The 27,168-nt window shown below is 46.0% G+C and overlaps 1 long non-coding RNA gene across 2 annotated transcripts; it reads left to right on the top strand.

The window, feature by feature from the left end:
- Positions 1-13,780: 13,780 nt before the first annotated feature.
- Positions 13,781-25,458, top strand: LOC125945297 (uncharacterized). 2 transcript variants are annotated; one of them, XR_007466796.1, is made up of 4 exons: positions 13,781-14,029; positions 23,429-23,486; positions 24,110-24,205; positions 25,283-25,458. It is a non-coding gene; the product is annotated as an uncharacterized LOC125945297 (long non-coding RNA). The 2 variants fall into 2 exon arrangements; XR_007466795.1 differs by lacking the exon at positions 25,283-25,458 and having other exon boundaries at positions 24,110-24,330.
- The last annotated feature ends 1,710 nt before the right edge of the window (positions 25,459-27,168 follow it).

Below are 27,168 nucleotides of genomic sequence, written 5' to 3'. Positions count from 1 at the left end.
TGAACACCGCTAATTACTGGTCTGCAGTGGCCCCTTCACATTCCAGGGAGGAATATCACCAGCATTCGGGCTAAAGAAAGCGTCATGCCAGCAACTAATATGTGACAGACATGTACCCTTCAAAATTCAGTCTTCGTCGTCTTCTCCAGATTGAATAAAATTTCTTCGGCGCTATAGGTATTAGTCGAGCGGCGCTCAGGCTATAATTATTATACTGTTTTAGCAACTTCGATGGACCCTTCTCGAGATGCCTCCTACTTAGCAAGCAAAGAAGTTGCCACGTTGATCGACGATTTTGTCCAAGAAGAGGGCCCACCATTGACGCTTGCAACACAATACGAGGGCCCCTTTTGAGTTCTCAAACAAAGTGAAAGGTCACTGTCAATCCATGTTTACGAACGTAATATAGCTCATTTGCTGAATGGCGCCAAGCGTGCCTTTACACCTGATACTGACGTTTTATTGCAACCGACTTACAATTATTCCGCCCCACATATCGCGGCCCTCGGGCGCTTTGTTACGGGGCATGTTACGTGGACATATGCTAGGGTGTCCCTTTTGGTATACCTATAGCGACACTTCCGTAAATACTACGGTTGAAAACGAAACGAAAGGGATGAGAACCCTACAGTGGTGCCCTCATCTTCTTCATTTGCCTTGACCAAGGAACTTCGGCACTATACAATGTCCTCCACCCGCGCCTTTCATCGAATCGAAATGTTACTATAGCGAACGGGGAAGTAACTAAGCAGACAGCCACCGCCCTAGTTTTAGGTATACGACCGAAGCTACAACCATCATCAGCGACCCTAAGTGAGCTGTTCGAAACAATGCGTGCGGTGGAGTATCTGTCTCAGCTAACCATACTCTAGTGTACAGCCACAAATCACAACCGGACAGTCTTCTCTGTGATCAGGCTCATTGGCTGTGGCGTTGTTCTGTTCAGTTCTGGGTCACCGACTCAATTACGGTTCCCGGTTGGTTTGGGGGCAGGAAAATTCCGAAACGAAAGTATATCTAAACACTGGTACGCTATTAGAACCCCAGGTGGTCGAAATTGTTACTCAGTTCACCACCACGGTATGCCTAAAAATCGAATCTCAATATCTGTCAGGATAGAAACCACCAAAATAAAATTTAATTTATTACCGTGCGTCATACGTGATTGTTGGACATGGCTATCTTAATTTACAGCACAACTGCTTAATGGCGTAAGGTAAAAGACTCTTAAATATATCATTTATTCTTATTTGTTTTGATATTTGTTCCACACGTGTAATATGCGGCAAAGGGTCGTAGTGACCTGAACGAGCAAGTAAGCATATTGAGAGCAAATTATTTGACAACTACACGGGATGCTCGTACCTTTCAGAGTTGCATAAAAAGCACAAAATATTCCCTTCTTGATTAAATAACAAGCAAAGTGTCGGCACCACGCAGAATAAGAACATGATGGCCTCAAAAATAAGTGGTCATAACGGTGGCGCGAAAATTGTTGGCGTCGGTAAATGAACAATTTGGGCTTGTATTCGCTTTCACGCACGCCAGACATTTGACATTATGCAACTTCCAACACAACGTGTGCACGTGAAGCGACTAGCCATCTCGGCACACCCCAGCTTTGAAATCACCGCATGATACTCCCAAGATACGGTGCACTGCCATCTTATGCACTCAGCCGTGCGGACAGCCATACGCAGCTGCGGCCACGGTAAAGCAGGAGACCCAGTCTCACCTGTACTCTACCCTCACGTGCGCTTTTGAACAAGTTACGGCGGGCTCACCTCAGCTCCCCATCGCCAAATTAGAGACCGTTTCATGAAGTGACCTCTGGAATTGGCCCCACGGGAGGGCGGCGCCCATCAAGCCACAATTTTTCTCGTCTCATCCCCGCAAGCTACCCTCGCACCGACCGCAAATGGGCGTAGGGAGCGATAATTTCGCAATTGAAGTTTATACGGAACCTTATAGGAACCTGGACGTTGACAGCAAACACTTGCCTGGGGTGTTAATGCAATTGATGTCGCAATAAAATTGAGGAAACTAGAGACTACTCAGTTATTGAATGAGAATGCCGTTTGTAGGAAACACTTTCTCAAAATGCAGAATCGCACTGGAATGTAGTTACACAAGCGTCCTCGCACTTACCCCAAAGGTAGACCCTCCATAGCACTAATCTGCCCTAAAGACGCGCCAAAAGCTCCTGAAAATAAGCACTGAATGAAGTGCTACCACAAAACGAGCTTCGAAAAATATTCACAGTCGGCAAGATAAATAGAGGACTTACCAATGTGGGCTCCTTTACGTCTGGAGATGCAGCAACTTCATTCGACACTATGCACCTTATATCGACAAAGACGGCTTAGCTTTCACACTGCTCTGTTCATATCCTTCAACTTCATGATCATAAAAGGTTTATGTCCACTTAATGACAGAGGTCTCCCTCATTCATATTTATTTAGCCCTGTTGTGCTTTTGAATTACCTAATTTCATCCCACCACCCAATTACCTGCCGTCGTCGATCGCTCTTTCTTTCAATGGGCACCCAATCCGTAACATCTTATATACCACCTGTTATCTGCTTCGCCCATTACATGGCCTGCCGAGCTTCATTGTATAAACAATTATCATTCTTAGGGTTCTGTACGCGCTTGTCAGTGGGTAGGGGCTGTCACAGTCAATCTATATATCTACTTATCAATTTATGTGTGTCTGTAACACACATAAATAGATAAGTAGATATATAAATTATCTATTTATGTGTGTCTGTAACACACATAAATAGATAACCTATCAGGTGAAACTCTCTAGAGAGATCACTGCTCGCTAGCAACTGAGCTTTGTTCAAGGAATAGCGATGCAGATTAAACCCAAAATTTAGAAAAGACAGGAAAACTAAAACTAGAGCACCTAAATGACATTGCTATCGGAGAAGTATATTTCATTTCTTAATTTGATAGGACGTGCTGATACGGCATGCTCGCAAAGCCAATGTCTTTCCTACGCATCGCTTTGTGTCATACTTCTTGATCAGGGCATGCATCTGTTACAGCGAGCATTGCGACCGTAAGTGCTGCCACGTGTCCTGTTCCCAGACAAGTATTCCTATTGTTCGCTTTCCGTCTCGCTCTTTCCTTGGTACACTGACCAGTTTGGCCTCAGTTGTAACAGGCACCAAACGGCAGGGGAAAGCTGTACACTGCACCTTGCTCCCACTCGGTGGATATTTATGTCTAACTGGCTGCCTGGTACTCGACACTGTTTCGTACTAAGTTGGCGCTAGCACGGGAACTCACATCCCACGTGCACCTGGTCTTTATATAAACTTTTCAACAGTACTTAATATCGGAAATCAGATGGGGTATTGAAATATTCCCGGGGAGAGTGTGTAGAATGATTGGAAAAAAATAAAGAATTTTGTGTCGATAAAGGGTAACTGCGAGAGAAATGCTTTAGCATTACGTCGAATCTCATCGATAGGGCACCTCTACTCGCGTATATTATGAACCGAATAAAGTTGTTTCACTCACTCACGCACCTCGGATCCGTGATTCAAACCGCGTTCGCCACATTGGAATGTGTTGTTCAGGAGCTCCTTCGACACACGCCAGTTTCAGCTACCATCAGACCACTGTAAGTTGCTATATACAGGGTGTTCAAAATTAAGCTTTATGGAATTTTGAAAAATTTCCTGTGGCAGGTAGCAATATTCTTATCGTTGAGGTGGGTTATTCGATGAGGCCGACTTTAGTAGCACGGGAACTCGAAACACATATTCATATAAGTAACAAAAATTGACAAACGAACTTCTCAGTTGATTACTTTACGAAATATATTTCCATTTCCGAATTCTAGCCAGCGAGTTTGCAAGACGCATCGACTAGAAATGAATTTCCAGGATGATACTAGTTTCGAGATATTATTTCCCAAAGTATGGGACGAAATCCATGGGTGTTCCAGTTACCTTTGTGCTCATATCCAATGTATAAAACAGCATCTTGGTAAAAATATAAGTGGAACAACAGTGCATTTTTACAGCGAGTTTGGTGTCGCGTATCTCCAAACTGATGTCATTCTGAAAATTCATTTCAAGTGCATACGCATGACAAGCTCACCAGCTACAATTCGTGAATGGCAATATGTGTCGTAAAGTAATTAACTAAGAAGTCTATTAGTGAATTTTTGTTAATTAGTTGAATATGCATTTCGATTTCTCGTGCTACTGGTGTCCGCCTCATTGAATAACCCAACTCAACGATAAGAATTATGCAACCGGCCACAGGCAATTTTTAAAAATTCCGTAAAGCTTAATTTGTAACACTCAGTATATACACAGGGCGTTTCTACAATGATTTCAGGTAGTATCTAAAAAAGCGAAACGTCAGCGAAGAGCCACGGACTCCAAGTTGAGGGAGCTTGATGTTGAGGCCAAACATCAGTGAAGAGCTGCCGACCGCGAGTTGTGGGAGCGCGATGTTGAGGCCAAACGCCAGCGTCGCCTTGCCTTCTTTCTTTCTTTCTCTTTTATTCGTGAAAATTTCGTACAAATTGGCTCAGGAGGCACAACAAAAGGCCCGGGGAGAGCCTGACTAGGTTTTGCCACCCTGACAGCGTAAGCAGCAAATCTTATTTACATTACACATCATAGATTGCACATCAACAATATTATTTAGATTACACATCATAGGGCGACCCAGATGCAATAACATCAATGCAAATACAATGAAATATGAAGTTCCTTTTTGGAACGAGAATCAAAACCTAATACATATGCACACACATAATGAAATAAATCTACATAATACACAATGCAATACAACATAATACACAAGATTAATACCGAGAACTGGCTCAGGGGCTAAAATCTCACACTTGCTCAAATAGTAATAGGGCTTTAACTTGCTTCTTGAGTTGAATTGGAGAAACTCTAGAATTAATTAGATTTAATATGTCAGGATACTTATTGAGGATTTATGGTATTAGGGACGATAACCTCTGTAAACTTTAATTTGTGCGTGATCTTGTCTCAACTATTGATTTCTGTCGTAGTTCATAAGGGGACTCCTTAACTTGATAGGTTTCTTGAAAATTCATTGTGTTTTCTCGGTATTGACATAGGGCTTCCAGAGATAGTTTTTGTTTTAACAATTGTTTTATCTGAAGTATGCTATATCTGGTAAAGTACGATGCAGTGCTTTCAGTGTAGGGGACGTTTCCAATTGCTCGTATAGCTCGCTTTTGCAACGATAAAAGATAATTAAGGTTTGTCTCGGTTGTTGTTGACCATACCAAGGAGCAGAAACTCAGACGAGAGTGCACAAGTGCATAGTAGATTTTGCGTTTTGCTTCAGGCGGGAGGAGTGATCGTAGTTTATTTAACATTCTAATGACTCGAGACACGTCGATTCTAAACGCATCCACTTGAGGGGACCATGATAAATTTTCTTGGAATACGACACCTAAAAATCGGATCGTAGATGTGTGTTGTATAGGCAATCCTTGAAATTCCAAAGGTAAGGCTGGTACATTTGTTATTCCTTTCGACCTAAACATTAAATACTTAGTTTTTTTCTTTATTTAGTTGCATTCTATTTGATGTTAACCACTTATTTAGATTCATAAGCCATTTATTTGCTTCAGCGCATATTTCATGTGCGTTAACTCCTGAGAAAAATACATTTGTGTCATCTGCGTAAAGCACCATCTTTTTACGACCTTCAATATTTACAATATCATTTACATATAGTACAAATAGCACAAGTCCGAGAATAGATCCCTGGGGTACCCCATATTTAATAGTTTCCATCTCCGATTCGACTTTGTTTATTACTGTGAACTGTGACCTAGAAGTTAAATAGCTTTGAATTAGATGAAGTGCTATACCTCGGATACCGTAAAAGGGTGATTTACGCAAGAGGAGTTCATGTTGCACGCAGTCAAACGCCTTTTGAAAGTCTAAAAAAATACCTATTGTGTACAGTTTATTTTCAATGTTTCCGAGAATTTCTTCTTTAATTCCAAAAATGGCTGTTTCCACCGATTTATTTTTACAAAAGCCGTATTGCTCCTTCGTGATTATGTTGTGAGTATTTAAAAAAAACCTGTTATTCTTTTGTTAATGATGTGTTATTTGTTAATGATGTGTTCTGCTATTTTTGAAAATATAGAGAGGATAGAAATCGGCCTATAGTTGTTTAAGTCGTCAAAGCATCCTCCTTTATGAAGGGCAGAAACTCTTGCTTGCTTCATATTGTGTGGAAACTCGCCTGTTGTCATAATAATGTTGCAAATGTGTGCCAGTGGGACTGCAACTACTCCACTGACTTCTTTTAATGGTTTTGGTTTAACTTCGTCGGGGCCACAGACGGAATTATCTTTCATAGACATAATTACGCTCTGCACTTCATGTTGTCTGTTGGGGATAAGAAGACTGTTGAGGGACAGTTCACTGCGATGTATGTCACACGGTATGTCAGGCGGGACATCGGACGAGGAGCCCACTTTGAGAAAGTGTTTGTTCTGGTGTTTCAGAAACCTGGTGTCTCAGTGACACCTGGTTTCTCAAAAAGAAACTTTCTGGTCATTGGTTTTTTGTTTACTATTTCCTTGAAAGTCTCCCACAAGACTCTGGAATTGTTGGCAGAACTAAGAAATTTATTTATATAGCATTCACTTTTAGATCTTTTGATGTCCTTGTTCAGTTTATTTCGCGTCGTTTTATATTCACGAAGATCACATTCATCTTTTGTGTTTAAGAACTGTTTGAAGAGGCGTTCACGAAATTTAATCCTTTCGTATAGTTCAGTAGTTATCCACGGTTTCCGCAGTTTTCTGTGTTTTTTCCGAGGCTTCAGTGGAAAACACTGGTTATATAGGGACATGAATGAAGATATGAAGATGTTATAGCACATATTAGAATCAATCTCTTTCATTACAGCAGTCCAGTTAAAATTCGACACAAGATCAGCAAACTGTGCAATGTTACGTTCGGAGTAAATTCTTTCCAAGTGTTCTTCTTTTGAACGAGGTGATTGATTCCCAGGTAGGAAACAAAAAATACGAAAATGGTCACTCACGTCTGATTTTAAAACACCCGGTTTACATTATCAAAGTCAAGGTTTTACCTCATCATCTAGGAACACTACAACGGTGATCCACGCCTCCGAAACGCTAGCGCCAACTTCCCCTGTGCGACGGCCAGGTTTCAACGCGAGTTTCACAGCCGCAAAGTTCAAGATAGTCATGTTTGGTTTGGTGATGCCGAACAACGATATGCCCATTCTCATCGTGGGCGCAATATTCACTACAACAGACCTACCAAAGTCACAGCTTCGCTATCTTCCATCTTAGTATAGTGGAACGGCTCTGAATTTTTCAAGCGGAGCTTGTATTCGCTAACCTGCACCGGTGATGTTGGCATGTTTCTCGTCCAGGAGGGCCAAGGCAATGGCCACTTGCTCGGCCGCACATGACGACGTGCTTCGTACCGAAGCTGCGTTAATGGTCGAACCCTTGTGGTTGATGGACACCACTGTGAAATTTTTGCTGTTGCCATATTGGGCCGCGTCAACGAAGCAGCTGCCGCCAGGGAGTTCTGTCACCCGGCGTAAGAGCGCCACAGCCCTGGCCTTCCTTCTTTCCACGTTGCGCTGGGGATGCATATTGCGCGTGGCGGGGGATATCATGATGTGGTCTTTCTGCTCTTTCGGAAGGCCCTGGTAGGAGTCTTTGACTTTAGCCGGGGGGACGCACATCTCTGTTAGGAGTCGTCTGCCCGCCATGGTGCCGGAGAGTCTGAGAATCTGTGCCCTTTCTTGTGCGTCTGCAATTTCTTCCAGTGTATTATGAATGCCCAACTGCAGAAGTCGGTCGGTGAGTGTGTAGTTTGGTAGCCCGAGCGCGCTCTTGATCCCCCTCCTTATCATGGCATTTAGCTTGTCTCGCTCGGCCCTCTTCCAGACGTGCATGGCCGCTACGTACGTGAAATGGCATAACAAGAAAGCGTGGATTAGCCTTATCAGATTCTCTTCACTCAGGCCTCTCCTTCTGTTAGCTACCCGCTTGATTAGACCTATGACGCTATCCGTCTTCTTTCCTAGTTTGTGAATGGTGATGCTATTTGTGCCCGCCCCTTCGAGTGTCATTCCGAAGATTCTAATGGACGCGACTTTTGGAATCGGATCTCCGCACTTGATGCAGAGATTAATGTCGATTTCGGTGGGGAGGTTTCCTGTTCTGTGGCTTGCGGCCCTTTCTAGTGGGGCTGTAGAGAAGGAGTTCCGATTTCTTTGGGGAGCACCGGAGTCCCGTGTCCGTTAGACAGCGCTCTGTAGTGTCGACAGCTTCCTGGAGAGCGGCTTCGACTTGGAAGGCTTGGGAAGGCTTGGGAGATAAATTATGTGCGTTAGTGGAGTCTTTTAAGTTATGCCCTTGAATCTTTGAAATTCTCATGCAAATGATAATATTGTAACTGGTCCTTGCTTTCTGCGGAATGCATTAAGCTGAAGCCGGAATCTTTGGAAGCATCAAACACCCCTCTTCTTAATCCCACTACACCCCTCAAGCACATAATTACCATTGGAATGTGATTTTTCCCAAATGTTGTACATTCCTTTAATATGTTTTAAAGTTCGGGCTATTTTATACACGACTCCCGACATCACATTATCGCATGCAAATTTTGTACTTATTCTTAAATGTATAAAGCACTGCCGGTGTTGTGGCGATGCGGCTGTTGCAGTGCGGCTATTCTGTAATGTGCCCAGCATTGTTTCGCCACATTATTAGTTCCTCTAGCTATCCCCAAATGATGATTTCTAATATACGATGCCTTGTTTTTAGGTGGTAAAGGCTAGAGGCACTACTTGATGTCTATATAAGTAATGCAAGAAGGCAAGAGGTAGGTTGACTCAATCTTTTCTATATTATCTCATTGAAAAATTAGAGGACATCTAAGCACTTCTTATGAGTTGTGAATTCGAAAGCATTGATTTCGAAAGCATTTATCAAAATCAGATTTGGGTGTGGAAAGTAAAGCCCTAAAATACGAGTATTGTTAAAGTTCAGCACTTCTTCCACGACATGCTACGCAGCGCGACACAATGACAGTCCAAAACTTCTCTCAGGTAATGACAAATGGCACACAACAACGCATCAAGAAAACACGTCTTGTTTTGTGATAGGTGTACAACGTAGACAAACATAAGCTGTCATCGCTATCATCTGGATCTGATACGTACACATTGAAGGGGTGTTGCTTGCCTCGCAGCTCCATGTATGTTATTCGACGAATGACGTCCGCCACCTCCATTGACGGTGTGGAGACGATGATGATATTTGTCCCCTCTCGGATTCGCAGTATGAAGTCCTCACCGGAATTTTTTCGGTGGTTCGGTCCGCTTCCTGGGATTATCGTCCTGGTAGAGCGAATAATCGCTTGTGGTATTTCTGTTTTCAGGTATTCCTTGAGCATTAGTCGTTTGTGGGGTTTCAGTATTATTTTGATGTCATTCTGCGGTAATGGTGGTAGAGGCTTCCCCTTCGCCGGGCATTTTGCGACGACCAATGCCCGTCTCGCTGTTTTGCCCGTCTCGTTTCGCGCCGCCAGGTGATGGCCCTCCGTTAAAGTTATTCTTGTTGGAAGCCTTTTATTTGTCATTGTGCTTGGCAGCCTCTCGCTGTCGCCGTGATAGAACTAACTGCCAGCCGTCCGTCGCCTTGTTGTGGGCGGCGATCCCCTGGCTTTTGCCAGTCCCCGCTTCGGAAATCAGTCTTGTGTCCCCTTTTTCGTCCGCGTTGCTATTCGGATGCGGAGGGGTTATTTGGAGATCCATGTCTTCTTATGAAGCCATCTCCTACGCTCGGGAGGGGCGATCCGGGTATTAAGAAGTGGGGAGGCGGTCGCTCACGCGCTAAGCTTATCCAGGCCCAACGGGGCTTCCGCCGCTTCGAATTTTCAAAGTCACGTGGGATGACGAAATATTCACTCACGGACTTGAACTTGGCCTTGAAACGCAGCTTTCGTCGAGTGGAATCCGATCGGATACTCGAGGCAGGTGTACTTGGCGAGCTTTCGACTAAAACGTTGATAGTCGGCGGAGCCCATATGAATGAGCGCGTTCTGCCGAAACTTCGTCTTCTTTCTCTGCATTTCGCTCAAGTTTTGTGTCCCCGGCAACTCTGCGAGCCATGGCCGAACCTCTGAGAATTGGAGCATCTGCGGGGGTTGGGGATGTAGGGTCTTACATATATTTTTAAGTAGCCGACTTCTATTGATTCAGGGAGCGTGTGACTGTTGAACGTGAGGATTAGGTGTTTTGTGTCTATTTCCTTGTTGTCCTTCCGGATTTTGATTCGCTGAACGTCTATGACATCTTGGTCGGTGAGCCCTTCGAGCATTTCTTTTTCTGTTAGGTGTACGAAGTCGATTTCTGATATTATACCGCGGACAGTGTTGAGGGATCGGTGCGATGTGACGGAGACAGGAATGTCCCCAATGGACACAATGTTTGTCAGCTTTGAGTATTGGACATTGTCTCGGAGTTCTAGCAGCAAATCGCCACTGGACATTTTGGAAAGCTTGTAGCTAGGGCCTAGGGCTTCTGTCAAGGACTTAGATACTGTGAATGGTGACAAGATTCTTGCTGGCTTTTCTTCTGCCTTACTATGCACTACATGGTATTTTGGGAAGTTCACTTTTCTTTTCTCGAAAAATTCAACTGCTTCGTTCCACCCTCTTTTGTTAGAGGGGCGATACTTTTGGAGGAAAGGAGGGGCCATATAAAAGTTGTGTTGTTCGGCCACGGTGCCAGCCACCCACCATGGAGCCCAACGAGGGGACGGGACAGGTACTTGCAAGCAAGTCTACCCACGCCAGCTGTACACCGCGACTATAACCTAATCCGACGTAACCAAGACAGGTTAGCCACACAAGGTTAACCCTTGCCACCTGCGAAAATTAGATGTGAATAGAAGATAGAAGAAGACAGGACAGATATAAAAGAGGAGAGTAAATAAAAAGACGCGTGGAGGAAGAGGTTATGAAAAGGTGACTGCCGATTTCCCCTGGGAGGGTCAGTCCGGGGGTGCCGTCTACGTGAAGCGGAGGCCAAAGAAATGTGTTGCCTCCGCCGGGGGGCCACAGAGGTCCAAACTCCCGGCATCGGCTCAACCCCCAGGATCCCCCTTTCCCCGGACACGGCTAAGCCGCGCACGGTTAGGCGCGGGAGGGTCCAACCCCCATGTGCTCGGGTCCGTGGTGTTACAACACACCAAACCCCCACTGACGTAGACGCCCCTGCGGGGGGTAGCTGGTATCGGAGAATCTGTTTACCATATAGTTAGAACGATTTCGTGCTACCTCCCACTGTTCCGGATTACGTGTTATATGCAACTGCGTTGATCTTAAGATTGGCTATGTTTTGCAAAGGGTTGTCCTGTTTTCTTGTACGTAATTTCTAGTGGCGGAAAAGCCTGTATTCGTAAAGTGAACGTAATTACCTAGCGGTTGAAGTGTACTTAAAAATATAGCTTAGTTAAATCAAGACGGCTGCAGACAATATGCTGTTTACCTCATTCGCGATGCGTATAGCACTCTATAGTTGATGTTTGGTACCGGTTGCGCGAAACATACTGCGGAAATTCCCAAATGCAATCATTGGTACCACCGTAAACAGTCAGCAGACGCTGCCCGGACGTGCGAGTGTTTATCATCACATTACCTCATAAGAGAGACCCACGCTTGACGGCGTGGGTTCGCCATCAAGACCCAAGGAGTGTGTTTGTCCTTTCTAATCACTTTTTGTGGAAAACATGTATCTGCAATTCACTTGCGGCTATTTTACGTTCTGCCCCAGCTGCCGCTACCACGCAAGTATGATTGTGCTAGCGATAATACGAACCGTTGTCGATAATACGAGCCATGTAGTCTTCGTCTTGTTTACACAGTTAAATATAAGTTCCTCGGGCATTATGGAGATTACTAGAGCAGTGCTCACAAAATAAATACAATACTGTACAACATAGTTAGCCAGTCAGCATCTAGAGTCTGTAAAGGAGTATGTTTATCTAGGTCAATTACCCACAGGGGACCCTGATCATGAGAAATAAATTTACAGAAGAATAAAAATGGGCTGGAGTGTATACGGCAGACATTACCAAATCGTGACTGGGAACTTACCACTGTCGTAGAGAATAAAGGTGTACAATTCTACCGGTGCTAACATATGAGGCAGAAACTTAGAGGTTAACGAAGAAGCCCCAGAACAAGTCAAGGACCGCACAAAAAGCGATAGAACGAAAAATGTTAGGCCTAATGTTAAGAGACGGGAAGAGAGCGGTGTGGATCAGAGAGCAAACGGGGATAGCCGATATTCTAGTTGACATTAGGAGGAAAACATTGAACTAGGCAGGCCATGTAATGCATAGAATGGATAATCAGTGGACCATTAGAGTTACAGAATGGATACCAAGAGAACGGAAGCGCAGTCGAGGACGACAGACTAGGTGGGGTGATGAAGCTAGGAAATTTGTAGGTGCAAGTTGGAGTCAGCGCAAGACAGGGGTAATTGGAAATCGCAGGGAGAGGCCTTCGTCCTGTAGTGGACATAAATATAGGCTGATGATGATGATGACTGTATCAGCTGCTGCGATCGACCCTTTCTCACTTGCCGTCTACCCACCTGAAGACCTTGCCACTTACACCGACGTCTTCGTCCAAAAAATGGGACAAGACTGACACTGGCTACATATTACGGTGGCCCTTGTTCAGTTTTCTACAAACGTGAAAAGATGCTGTCAATGCACATCAACGGTCGTATTGAGGTGGTTTTTCACGTCTTTCACTTCTGCTGCCACTGTGATCCCGGCATTCGCGCTCTTTCTCACGAAACATGTTACATTTACATCTTCTATGCTGTGTGCGGCGACACACTTGCAACCTTGGGACACAATTCTCTAAAGTCGATGGCTGGGAGGAGAGAGGAAAGAAAGGCGACGAACCCTGTAGTGTGATTTCTTCTTATTCGCGCTCCTTGACTTTCGCAAACTTCGGCCCTCTACAAACTGTTCGAGCCATGCCTTTCAGCAAATAAGAAATATTACATTCTTTGCCGCGGGCATAATTGGTGGCCATTGTTCCCATTTAGTTTAAACACTCCTCAACAATGCGACGTACACGGAGTCGCACGAACGTGGCGAGTTAGGCGTGTCTAGGGGCCAGCTGCATCCATGTGTCGACGGGCGCGGCTGCGCAATATTACGGCAGACCGTACATTTTGCTCACGGCTGTACCCTTCATGTTTCGTAATTCGCATGAAAATTCAAAACATTTGTGGCAGACGTGTGAACATGGAGTTGCATGGCAACAAGCGCCTGAAAGCCAAACTTTCTTTTTTCTCGACTTACAAGTTCTGCCTGTGATTCTCCGGTTGAGCGTATACACTAAAACACGTACTTTAAAAATTTTTGGTTATGTGTTCTACTAAAAGCTCTGGCTAACGTTGGGAGGCAGACAATACAAATGATATAAATGGTGCCCATTCTTTTAGGTCGTTTCATTTCAAACATATGTTTCTTACTTGATCATTTTTCCCTCTGGCAAAGATTTCAATTCTAAATTTCAATTGAAAATAGATATTACCTCGCTGTCCCAAGTTATGGATAGGAATATTGTTCCCGTTAAGACTTGCACATAGGATGGCGTTGATGTAGCTGAAATAAATTGGAAATGAAATCAGAATATTTTTGTCTCAGTCCATACGTTGCGTCGTAGAACGCATATAAACCGTGCATGCCTGGTCCTAACATGCGGACTCATCTGCGCAGCTGCTATGGCGAACGTTTCCAGTTGGAAGATTTTGGTAGTTTACGCCACATTAGTGTTCCTTTTGTCCACGATGCAAGGAGAAGGTCGTTCATCTTTTCTTGCAGAAAAACATCGTGTACAAGTTGAAGAAAGAGTTTTCGTGTATCGGCCTCCTACTACTACTCGTCGACCACCTTCATCAACACATCGTTACGTATTCAATGGTAAGAACATGCCCTTCTTGATTGGATAAATATGTGATGTCCACGTGTGAAAAGCAGGCTCTGGCAACCATGAAAATTTGCCACAGTATTATATTGTCTCGGTACACAGGCCCATATCGAGTGCTGCGTGCCGTGACTCCAGTTACGTATGAAATCGCCCCAGTCAGTACCAGTGCCCCATCTGCCCCGACTTCCACTGACGTTGTGCATGTCGCACGCCTAAAACCATATTACCCTCCTGTACCCTCTGACATTTAGATGCACCGGGACGGTGCTTCTGCCGCCGGGGATAATGATACATGCATATTGCGTGTTTCTTATGGACGATGCGCGCGGGCGCCCAGACGAAGAAGACGAATTGCGTTTGGCTCTCGAGCTGTCGCTGAACTGGCCAGCGCTGCAGCTATCCTGTGTAAATATATTGTGTAAATAGTCTCCAGTACTCAATCCTTCGTTCGCGTAACAGTTCGCGTAACTGGGAGGGGAATACAGATTGGTGCTAGGCGCAGCTGTCGGCACCAGTCGGGCGTCAGGTCGCGAGACGGAGCAGGCAGCAGGAAAACCGAGGTTGGCAAATTCTTGCCGCACAACTTCCTGAATGAGGGAGATCGCCGGGGCTGGTTGGTCAAAGGTGGGGTCAACTGGGCGTGGATGGAACGGGGCAGGACTTACAGCCTCGAGCTCGCGGCGAACAATACGTGTGACGGTCTCATTGGACGGGGGTGAAGCGGTAATGGCGACGCAGGAGGACGTCGCAGCCGTGTTAGGGAGCCGGGAGAACTGCGGAATGACGCGGCGGCTTTTGGCGAGCTCAAAGCGGCGGCATTCCTTGATAATGACGTCGATGGTGGACACATTGTTGAATATCAACAAGTTGAACGCATCGTCCGCGATCCCTTTGAGAACGTGGCCTACCTTGTCAACTTCGACCATGTTCGCGTAGACTTTTCGGCAAAGAGCGAGCACGTCCTGTATGTACGAGACATACGATTCAGTAGAAGACTGCACTCGAGTAGCAAGCTCTTTCTTTGCAGCCAGCTGCCGACCGGTCGGATTGCCAAAAAGGTCGCGGAGCTTCTCCTTGAAAGCATCCCAGCTAGAGATCTCCTCCTCGTGTGTCCGGAACCAGACACGAGGTGTTCCGTCCAAGTAGAAGAGGACGTTCGCGAGCATTATGGTAGGGTCCCAGTGGTTGTTGCGGCAAACAAGCTCATACATGCCGAGCCAGTCATCAACGTCGACATTATCTTGACCGGAGAATATGCCAGGATCGCGGGGAGTGGCAACCGTGACGTACGTTGTGGTTGGAGTCGGAGTAGTAGGAGCAGACGAGGTCTCGTCAGCGGGAGCCATGGTGGAAAGCTGGACGGTGCGGCCGCTGCGGAGCTCCGTGGCGAGGACGGGGAACGGCACGCTCCACCAAAATGTTACGCGACGAAGGATTGAGTACTGGAGACTATTTACAAAATATATTTAGACAGGATAGCGGCAGCGCTGGCCAGTTCAGCCGACAGCTCGAGAGCCAAACGCAATTCGTCTTCTTCGTCTGGGCGCCCGCGCGCATCGTCCATAAGAAACACGCAATATGCATGTATCAATATAAGTGCAATACCCGTATTATACCAGCGCCTAAGACACTGCAGGGACTGCTGATCAGATGGTGGTGCATTGCTGCCGAGCCTATCTTTGAAAGTAAAAAAAAATGATTACCGCAGTTATCACAGAAAATTTGAAGCAAGAGAATAATTGGGATGCGTGATTCAACAATACTATCGTCGTATTTTTTTCCTTTGCAACAAAAGCACCAGAGCAATTTGCGGTCCCCTACACAGTCGCTGCTGTGCTAATTGCATTCTCATTGAGAATGCATTCCTCCATTATTCTGGTGATATGGAAACAGATGTCCGTGGAAGTTACATGGTCGTGTTAGTATTTTACGGCATAGTGCATGGCCCTTATTGCGCGTAAACAGTTGAGTGCTGTCACTCCTTCAAACGAACATGGTTAAAAAAATTGATGACTTTAGTAACGCGTTTCACCGCAGCTATGCCGGAAAGTCAAGGGAATTAAAACCAAGGATGCGGAACCTACGATGCATTTGCGGATGCTGCCTGGGCAATTGTTATGCTTTTATTGCTATTCAGGTGATTGCGTAACGACAGGTTCGGCCACCACATTCTTACACAAGGACGACACTGGGAAAAACAAGTACACTGCTCGCTAACAACTAAGCTTTGTTCAAGGAATAACGATGCAAACTAAACTAAAAATTTAGGAAAAACTGGAAAACTAAACTGGAGCACCTAAATGGCATTGATCTCAGACACGGGAGAAGTATATTTCATTTCTGCATTTGAAAGGGCGTGCTGACACAGCATGCTGACAAAGCCAATGTCATTTCTACGTATAATACTTCTTGCTTCTTACTTCTACATCATAATTGCTCAGGACACGCGTCTGTTAAAGCGAGCATTCCGACTATAGCTACGGCAAAGTGCTGCAACGTGTCCTGTTACCACACATGAATTATTATTGTTCTCTTTCAGTCTTGCTATTTCCTTGGCCCACTGGTCAGTTTGGCCTATGTTGTAACAGGCACCAAACGAGAGGGGAAAACTGTACACTGCACCCTGCTCACATGCAATGTATTTTTATGTCTACCTGGCTGCATGGCACTCTACGCAATATGGTGCTAAGATGGCGCTGGCACTAACCCTTACATACCACGTTAACCTCTTCTTTCTCTAAAACATTCAATTGTAAACCTAACGTCCAGAATTAGATGGGGGATAGAAATACTCCAGAGGAAAGTCTGCAGAGAGATTAGAAAAATAACATTTCCGTGCGGATATAGGGTAACTGCGAGCGAAATACCTTAGCATTATGTTGTTCAGAAGCTCCCTGAACAACACACACGCACACATACACACACACACACACACACACACACACACACAAATATATATATATATATATATATATATATATATATATATATATATATATATGCTGAACGAGGAGAAGGGAAACCGAGGGTCCCGATTGTTATTTATCATACCATAAGACGCCAGCGAACACGGACACCAAGGTAAACATAGGGGAAATTAGTTGTACTTGATAATTTATGTAAATAAATAATAAATTCATGAAAATTAAAGTGAATGAAAAAACAACTTACCGCAGGTGGAGAACGATCTCATGTTTTCGCATTACACGTGCGATGTTCTTACCAATTGAGCTACCACGCCAGAGTTCTCCCATCCACTTTCTGGGCAATTTATGTTTTTGCAGCTGGAAACTAACCATGGGAGTGTTAGCCAGCGCCACCAATCACAAACCTTGGCGGCGGATGTGGAACATCCTTTCTACCGCATGCGTTACGAGTACGTGATCTTTTTGGGTGAAGGCAACTGGTAAATAAATCCACATATGCTACTTGAAGGCATCAATGTTGTGAGATTCCCGACCCTCATCATGTAATGAACGTGCAGAAAGTGAACCAAGGAGTCCGATATTTATTTATCATACCATAAGAACATAACAAACACAGACACCAAGGAAAACAAAGAGGAAATTGTTTGAACTCATGAATTCAAACAAAGAAATTGTAAAGCAATGGAAATTAAACTGGACGACAAAACAAATTGCCGCAGGTGGGGAACAATCCCACGTCTGCGCATTACGCGTGCGTTGCGCAGACGCGATGCTCATACATATATACTTGTGAGTAAACGTTACTCACGACATTCTTGGCCTGCGTGCCAAGCTTTTCGTTCGACAAATCTTGCCACGGATGTACGGTGGCTGGCGCCACGGAACGCTGTGGACGTGCATGATCGGCAAGCGACGTTGACGTGCTGCAACGTTTTATTGCGATAGCAATTATATAAACACTCCAAAGCAGATTTTTGCCGTCGGCGTCGCCGTCGCCGTCGCCGTGAGGTTCCGTATGACGTCAATGGAGATGAAATCGCCGCCGCGCGCCGCCGAATGCTGTATGTGCGAGTGATAGGGCGCGAGGGACGCGCGCTTTCACGGGGAGTGAACGCACGGCGGAGAACAAACGCGCGTTCTGCGCCGTGCTCCCTTAAGGGCTGCAGAAGTAGGCATCTCTTTCATCCTTTACAATCACCATATATGTAGAGCAAACGCGCCTTCTTCTGACGCACGAAAGGCCGTGGGGGGGGGGGGAGGGGGAGGGAAGGGAGGCGACGTTTAGCTGTGGCACCAAGTGCCTATTTATATCAGAGGCTCCGGCAACACTCACCAACGCCGCACGCATTTTGTGCGAACGCGGGCAAAACGCCGACGGCGTCGACAACAGTTCTGCGTGCTGCCTGTGCTGCTGCATGTCCAAGTTTATACAGCTGATAAAGCTACTATCATTACTCCGTACAGCTCTCTACAAGTTTGCTATCGCAATTGATGCTTCGCCTTTCAGGTGAAACTGCGACAACGTTTTATATAAATACGCATTTGGTGCCGCAGCTAAACGTCGCCTCCCCTCGCTCCCTCCCGTCCCCCCACAGCCTTTCGCGCGACGAAAAAAGTTGCGTTCGCTCTATAGAAAGGAGGAAAGAGACGCTTAATTCTGCAGTCCTCCAGGGAGCACGGCGCTGAACGCGCGTTTGCTCTCCGACGCGCGTTCGCTCCCCGTGAAAGCGCGCCGCGTCCCTCGCACCCTTTCACTCGCACATACAGCGTCCGGAGCGCGGCGACGATTTCATCGCCGTTGACGTCATACGGAACCTCACGGCGACGACAACGCCGACGGCAGAAATACTCTTTGGAGGGTCCGTATATTTGCTATCGCAATAAAAAGGTCAAGTTATTCTAACATTTTTATTTAACCAGCATAGCGTAAAAGATTATTTCGGTAGAGAACTAAATGCAGGGGCGTAGCAAAGCAGGTGCGATTCGGCTCCGTAGCCTTGACTGCACTGCCACAGAAAGTTGTCGCTAGGTTTAGGGTATGACGTGGCGGTCGAGTGTAAAGAAGACGGGACTGTAGCCGGTAGCTTTGTGCTGGGCGGTGTTAAATGCATAACAAAAGGTAGAACGCTGTCCCAGTTCTGGTGATCTGTTGATTTTGGCATCGAGCAATTGCTCTAAAGTGTCGTCATTTTGCTGCTCAGCTTTAAAGATATTTATATGAGGAAATGCTGGCTCAAGGATGCGATGTAGTGGTGGAACTAGTCTACGTCACAGTCCGTCGTGGGAAGCGATAGCCTGCGAATGGAAGTCTGCGTCGGTGTGCCGTCCACCGCTTTTATACGAAACGGTGAAGTCGAACTCCTGTAGACGGAGTGTCCAATGTGCAAGCTTACCAGATGGATCACGCAGATGGACGAGGCAGCACAAAGAATGATAGTATGTGAGGATGGTGAGGGTGCGTCCGTACAGGTATGACCGAAAGCGCTGGACTGCAAAATCACCGCGAGACATTCCTGTTGTGTGACGGTGTTGTTGCGCTCCGACTTGCTTAGAGAGCGACTCGTGTACGCTACGACGTGTTCTTTGGTGTCGAAGCGTTGAATAAGAACATCGCCAACACCAATATCGCTAGCATCCGTGTGCATTTCTGTGGGAGCCAAGGGATTGAAGTGTTTGAGAACAAGAGGGGACTCAAACGGAACTGCACCAAAAACAGACGCACATTCTGGGGTCCCATCAAAGTGAACGCCTTTCTGAAGCAGACGCGGCAGCGGATGCGGGATGTGAGCGAATCCGGGAATAAACCGACGGAAGCATGAGCAAAGGCCCAAGAAGCTTCGCAGCTGTTTTACTGAGCGAGGTTGCTTAAAAGCTTCGACCGCAGCCGTTTTCGCTGGATAAGGTCTTAAGGCCCTCTTTGTCCACTAAGTGGCCTAGAACCACTGTTTGGCGTTCTCCAAGGCGTCATTTCTTGGAGTTTAGTCCCAATCATGCTTTGTCTTGGCACTCTAGCACAAGATTGAGGAGCACGTAGTGTTCACGAAACGTTCTCCTCAAACTACACATTCAAACTTCCCACTTGAAATTACCCAGAATGTTGTCCATGAAGCGCTCAAGATTTACAGCTGTGCAACACGCACGGTCCCGAACGGTATCACATTAAATTCAAAAAGTCCATCTGGTGTAACGAGTGCCGTTTTTTCCTCGTCTGACTTGTGCATCGGAATCTGCCAGTATCCGGACCGCAAGTCTACACTCGAAAAGTATGAGGCCGAAGAAAGGCAATCTATAGCATCATCAATCCGTGGCAAAGGGTACATGTCTGTCTTGCTAACGGCGTTGAGGCGGCTGAAGTCAACGCAATATAACCATGTTCCATCTTTATTTTTCACTAAAATTATGGGGCTGCCCACGGACTACTCGACTCTTGGATAACGTTTTTCTTTAGCATGTCAGGGGACGCTGTTACCCTTGCGCTCCGAAGGTGACACGAAGGCTTCTGTCGCAGGGGCTGTTGAGATCTTGTCTATGCGATGCTGCACACGAGAAGGCATAAAGTATGGTGGAGCCTCTCGCTGGGAAAAGTCGAACACTGCGAAGTGTTTTCGTAGAATTTTGCTACTTCCTGACGTTGGCTAGTACTGAGCGATTCGTTTATCATAGCCATTATGGGAGAGTTCGTGGTGCATGCCATGGACGGAATCTGATGATGGCGAGCGGCAACATTTGATGTTCACGAATAGCCATAATTTTCAGACCCTCCGGTAGTATAGTAAGTTCATGGGAGCAAGTTATCGTCCATAAGGCAGTACGCCCGTCAGTAACCGACAGCATACCATAGGGTACTAGAACATTCTTCTCATGCAACTAAGGTGAACGGGTTCTACGGTAGCGTCAGATGTTATGTCGGTTGCAGGGGAAGGGTCAACTGGATCACATTTGGCAGGAAACGGCGGTACAACGGTGTCTGCGGACACACGAAGGACAGTTTCGTAAAACGGCGGGTGTTCCACAAATACGGCCGGAAGGCTTGAATCTACAGTAATTTCTGCCGTTCGGCAATCGACATTGGCAACAGACAGCGTCAAAACATCAAGGCCGAGAATTACGTCATGCGTAGCATGAGGTAAAAGTGCCAACTCCGCAGTATCAAAAATGAAGGCTGACTAATGGAGTAGCACACGAGGAATAAGGATTATAAACAGGGATAAGGTGCCTCAGAAAGGCTGGCCATGGTGCCTCAGAAAGGCTGGCCAACGTTTCGATAGGAGGACCTTTCTTCGTCAAAGGCGGCCTCGTCATCCTCGGCGGGTTAGTTTTAAGGGGTTAGTGGAGTGACGTCACGTCGATGTCCGCTGTGGCGATGTCCGCGCGGTCCGATGTCTGCGTCACGTGTATGTCCGATGTCCGATGTCCGCTGTTACTCCGCAGTAAACGTTTCACTACCCAAGCTAACCTCTACACTGCACCCACGTACAGGGTACAATGGTTCTCCACTCACTCCACGAAACATATCGCCACGGTCCCATGAAAACAGCACTTTTCGTCCTAGCAGGCCTTTGAATGCGAGACTCATTACTGAAGCGGTCACTGTTTGCTGAGACGCCGTCTGCACGCACACATACCTTATTTTTAAACATGTAAATTTGCGGAGGTATTTCTGTCAAAATGCAAGACTGTCCAGCGACCTGACCTACAATGGCCGCCCTGACTAGTTTTTCGGCGAAGGCGACGAGAAGCGGTGCCCGGGAGACGGTGACCGGCTTATGCGATGGGCAGGCGGTGGTGTCAAGCTCTGAATGGAGGCAGGGGAACGGTTCCGCAGTGTTCCCGGGTTCTCGTTGGACATACCGCTTAGATATGTGTACGCACAGGCAACTCGTTGGTTGACAGTTGACAAGAACTTTATTAAAAGGTCCTGAGGAACTCGTTGGTGGCCCGATTTTCTTGATGGGTTGTAGCTCGGCTGATGGTGGCGTTGTGGGGCCACGTTGTAGTACATGGTAATGTGGCCCTCGATACCACAGTTGTAGAACAAGAAAAGAGGACGCTCAACGAAATGCCGCTTACAGCGTACAGCCAAGAGATGTCGTCGTACTGGACACTTGAGTACGCTGAACAGGAGCCGTCCGCCACTGTGCACCACGGCTGAGGGAAAAGCGTTGTCGATATCGCTGTTCTAACGGAAACATCTCGAGATGGGACCATGTAGTTCCAGCCACATCGACGCCCGTGACACACACAGACGATGGAAAACTAGTGGATGGTGCTGCGGGCGCGGAGTGATATACTAGGTAGGTAGCCGGTGGTTGAGCTGTGTTGCACACTAATTCACTGTGTAGCCGCTAGTTCTTCGCGTACCATTTCCAGGATAATAGAGGCGAGGTTGGTGAAGGGACTCGTATCGACGCTGGTGGCAGTTGTCACGTTTGTCAGGCAGTCCAAAATTTTGCACAGTACGACGTCTCTTCATCAGTTCCAAGTGTACGGCAGCGACGCAAGACATCTTGGACGGAGCTGAGGTTTTCTTTACTATCAGGAAATTGTAGACGTCTCCTGCGATGCCTTTCGGAAGACGTCCGACTTTGTCTTCCTCAGACATCAGCGGATTTAGGATCTCGCACAGCTTCAGTACTTCCTCTTTACACGTAGTGCATGCCTCTCCCGGAGTTTGAGCTCTTTGGGAAAGTGTTCTCTCCGCACGTTTCTATTTAGCATCAGAGTCGCCAAAACATTTCCCTATTTCCTCGAGAAATAGTTTCCATCTTGGTAAGGACTCTTCGTGATTCTCTAACCACATCAGTGCTGTATCTGTCACAAATAAGACAACGTTGTCAAGCTTCCTGACCAAGTTCAAGTGGTTATATTGGCTCATCTAATCATAATGCGTAAGCCACTCGTCCACGTCTTGGCCCGATATTTCCGCAAACGAGCGTGGTTCCATGTTATGGTGTGTGGGTGCAGCTGGCGTTGATGTTTGCGCGGTTGCAACTGGTGCTGGGTCTCGTCCTCTGCTCTGGGGCATGATGAATGTTGTAGGCGCGAGGCCGGCAAGATGGCAGCTCCAGCGAAATTCAAGCGGTTGTGGCTTCTTAGTACGTCTACGTCTTGTGCCCATCACCTCCACCACGGGTTACTCTCAGTGAACAGGCGGTTTATTGGGCCACGACGTAACCAACGGTCTTGAGCGCCAGCCGAGGTTACGCTATCACTAGGCCAACGTCTACCTCAGCCGCCCTCTATTACCCCGTGTCCCACTACAGCTTGTTGCACATACCTAAATGATACAAGATTGCCACGATTGTAACAATATTTTTAAATCTAGAAGACGCCACCGGTATTGCATCTATACCGCTGTTCCGGTGCGACTGTTGCGTATTGTGTGAGCATTCTTCTGGAACATTATTATTTTCTATAGCTTTTCACAAACACGACGCTTTCCAATACAAGATGCCTTGTTTCCAGGTCCTAGAGGCTAGTGCCACTTCCTGTTGTCCATGAAAGCAGTGACAAGAGGCGAGAGGTAGGTTCATTCAGTCTTTTATATAATAGCTCATAGAAAAAACAGTATGTAGTAATGGCGCCATGATTTCTTGATTAAAGCTAAGCTTTTTTATGTATCTCTTAGACTCTTGCACTGGTGCTACTGCTGCTCCAGCTTTTGCTACCTGGCACACTAAGTTGGGGGGTGTGGGGCCGAAAGGGGGTTCCAGGCATTTATATACTTGCCCGGAAATGCGGCATAGAGGAAAGGCGACGTGAGAAACTCGTGTGGACCATTCCGTGGCTTCGCCAGAATACCCACTGCTGCCTGGGCGTCGCCAGAAACGCACAAGCATTGCAGTGTGATAACGCGCAACAGTCCACTGGTGTGTATCGTGAACAAGAAACTGCCAAATTTGTGAAACAAGCAAAATAAATTACGCCAACAGCTATGTGCCCCCATATTTCTCAGAAAAAGTGTTCGCTATCCGCATACTTCTAATGCCCCACTGCAGCTTTCATATCCTCAAGTCATCACGAATTTCCACTTCTTCCTATCCTCTAGAACTTCTCGAATAAATAATTCATTGAGGTAAAGCGAATTATCTCTTTAAAGGAATGTAATTTTGAAACAAATTGCAAGAATTTTTTTTTCTGTCGCAGGAACACCGACGAAATGCCGTAGTTTGTTCTAACGGATCAGAGAACACAGCATCAACGAGATTTCCAGTGTCCAGCCTGGGACATTGCAGACAAAAGGTAGAATAAAATGTTCGCCTTTTGTCGTTGAAAGATGGGTTTTGTATTTTCTGCTACCGGAAATTTCAGCTTCGGGAAATTTCCACCGTGCAAATTTAATGAATAAAACTTCATTTTACAAGTCACCGCTGTCTCTGGTAACGCTTCCAGATATCCGACATTGGGATAGCATTTTGGAGATCTCGGAATTTCTTTTTAAGTGCCGTCAAAAACAGTGATAAATATAACCTGCGGCAAGATTCTACAACGTTGCATAGGCACGAGCATGATCTACGTTTTATTTTTGCACGGTAGAAGATGCAATTTACAGACGACGTATAACCTTAGGTGGCAGGTTTATTTTAAGTCATTTCGACAGCACATTTGCAATAACTTGAAAATATGCGCTACGTCAAATAAGATATATATGTATTCCGGTGTCTCACGTTCCACAACCACAATATGATTGCGGCAGATGCTCTAGTGGGGAACTTCAGATTAATTTTGACGAACTGTGGTTCTGAAACGTGCCATCTACGAAGTACACTGGCGTTCTTGCAAGTCAGCACCATCAAAATGTGGCCGCCTCATGCGGAATTCGATCGCGTGCCCGATAGCCTAGCAGCGCAACGCCAAAGCCCCCACGTCATAATGGCGAACACGTAAAAAAAGAGAACGCTGTTTTGCTTTGGTTAGATTTGATGTCTATAGGTTTGGCATATTCCCTGGTGAGTAGACCCACTCTTATTCACTTACCCAAGCCGACCCATCTGTTTTAGTCTGATTAAGTCAGACTTAGTGCAATTTTAGGGTGTTTGCTTTAGAGAGCGCCAAGCTGAGCTGAGTAGGGACCCTTTAACAAATTTGTTGGGTCCCAAAAGTGTGTACTTTCTAATTGTATTGTTTACTTATGTTAAATAAACTTTCAAATGTTAAACTTTCAAATGTTTCAAATTTTCGTGAGTCTCAGTCCAAGTGAGGTTCGCTGAGTAGAATTTTATGACTCGGAGTTAGAGTGGACCTTAGGCAACAACTATAATTCGTTAGTGAATCTGAGATACCTCCGTTGATTACGCTGACTTCTTCCGGCATTACTAGAGGCCAGAAGACAAAGCACACTGTGCGAACGTGTTTTACGAACTCAAATTGAAGCGGAACGAAGTTGGAGTATCTTGAAGCACTGCCAAGCAAGTAATGTTGCTACCACATAGGATCAAAAACGGTGGAACCTCTGCAAGTATTTAGGCGGCGGAACAAGCAATCCAATAATGGGCGAGGTGGACATTATATGCGTCAAATAAATTCTTTATTACAGAATGGCAGTGTGTTGACGTGAATTTCTTAGTTGGCATGCTAATGAAAACAGCGTCGGCTGCACAACGAAGACGTGCCTCACAGTAATGATAATCTGCTGTCAATTACGTGCCAATTACAAATAAGGTGGTTGGAGGGTAACGGTGAAAGCCTCCGTGGTGTCAGTGCCAACAAAGACGTCGCGGCAATAGCGACGCGTGGTTTGCTGACTAGTCACTCACTACGGTGAAGGGGGCTCGTCATATTAGTATGTACGCTATTACGACGGCCCCCCTCACCGTATAGTTCTGATACAGTTGCTCAAGTGAGGGGCCCCTTTTTATTCCATCGCATGTTATGTGCCGATTTTCACCAGTCAGTGTTTGGCCCTTCTCATTGGTGTACACAATAAAAGCATAACAATGCGTCAGTATTATAGGTCTGCGGCCGCTAAAGCGGCATCTAAGGCCCCCACCCTCCCCGTGGGCATACACTCAGCCATGTTGCATCGTTTTGCACTGCGAAATCTCAGGCTTCGTCCGGAGAGCAAGATACACAAGCTCTAAAGAAACCTTCATTTTGAAGTTACTGTGCGAGCGATGTTTTTGTGTAAAAAATACAATGACCATCGTGGTAATTGCACAACTCAAATATACTCATTTGAAACACGAGCACTTCCACACGTCTATGCAAAACTTGGGGCCAAGTAATTGTAATGATACCTTCAGTAGCAGAAAAACATTATCTTATATGTAAACGTTGTTATATTTTGATATAAGCTCGCATTCATAATGGATTCATAAAAAAGTTGGATAAAGAATTTAGGGGAAAGAAGGTGGTCCCAAAAGATCGAAGCACGCACCACAGTTAATCTGTCAAATTGGTTGTTTCCTTCCTGTCAACCTGCTTATCACCTCTGCCCTCGTTGTTCAAGGACTCCATAAGGCCCGTTAACACAGAAATCAAATGCGATATTCGGCACGTGTTACGCGGCCATGTAGCGATACAACTCACGCTGCAGCCGCTGGAATTGATGCTCCTTTATTTATAGACTGGTAAAAATTTCGGCGTTAGACCAGCATTGCCGAAATAAACATGCCTGAAAATCAGGTATACGCGAGGTGGTAGAAATAAGGAAGAATGGTTTTCCATTCTCTTTACACAATAAAGTAGACTTAACTTTCTTGCACAGTTGCAATGAGTTCCACCATATCTCATACTTATTTGCTTAACCTATTTTATGTTAAAGCTCCTCGGCTAAAAGTCCTTGTTAAAGAGGGAAACGAAATAGGATATATGCTTTTATAATGGAGTTTTTTTTTCTCCACGCGGAGTGACTAACAAGCTGACTTCTGCACGTGGAATGAATATGACGGCCATTAGAAAGCCTTGCTGTACAGTCAGCACGATGCGTGGTTGCATTCATTTTATTGCGATAGCAATTATATGGACACTCCAAATAGATTTCTGCCGTTAGCATCGTCGTCACCGTCGCGTGAGGTTTAAAGTCCAAGAGCGATAAAATCGTCGCCGCGCGCCGTATACAGTATGTGCGAGTGAAAGCTTTCACAGAGAGCGAACGCACGGCGGAGAGCAAACGCTACGGCTGGGTGTTGCGTCTGCCGTCGTGCGAAATGCAGTGGGAGGATGGGCGGGAGGGAGCGGAGGCAACGTTCAATCTTGCGACCGGG

This window comes from Dermacentor silvarum, chromosome 5, assembly GCF_013339745.2.
Source record: "Dermacentor silvarum isolate Dsil-2018 chromosome 5, BIME_Dsil_1.4, whole genome shotgun sequence".
Lineage (NCBI taxonomy): Eukaryota > Metazoa > Arthropoda > Arachnida > Ixodida > Ixodidae > Dermacentor > Dermacentor silvarum.
The sequence above is the reverse complement of the archived record's forward strand: the minus strand, read 5'-3'. Positions and strand labels throughout refer to the sequence as shown.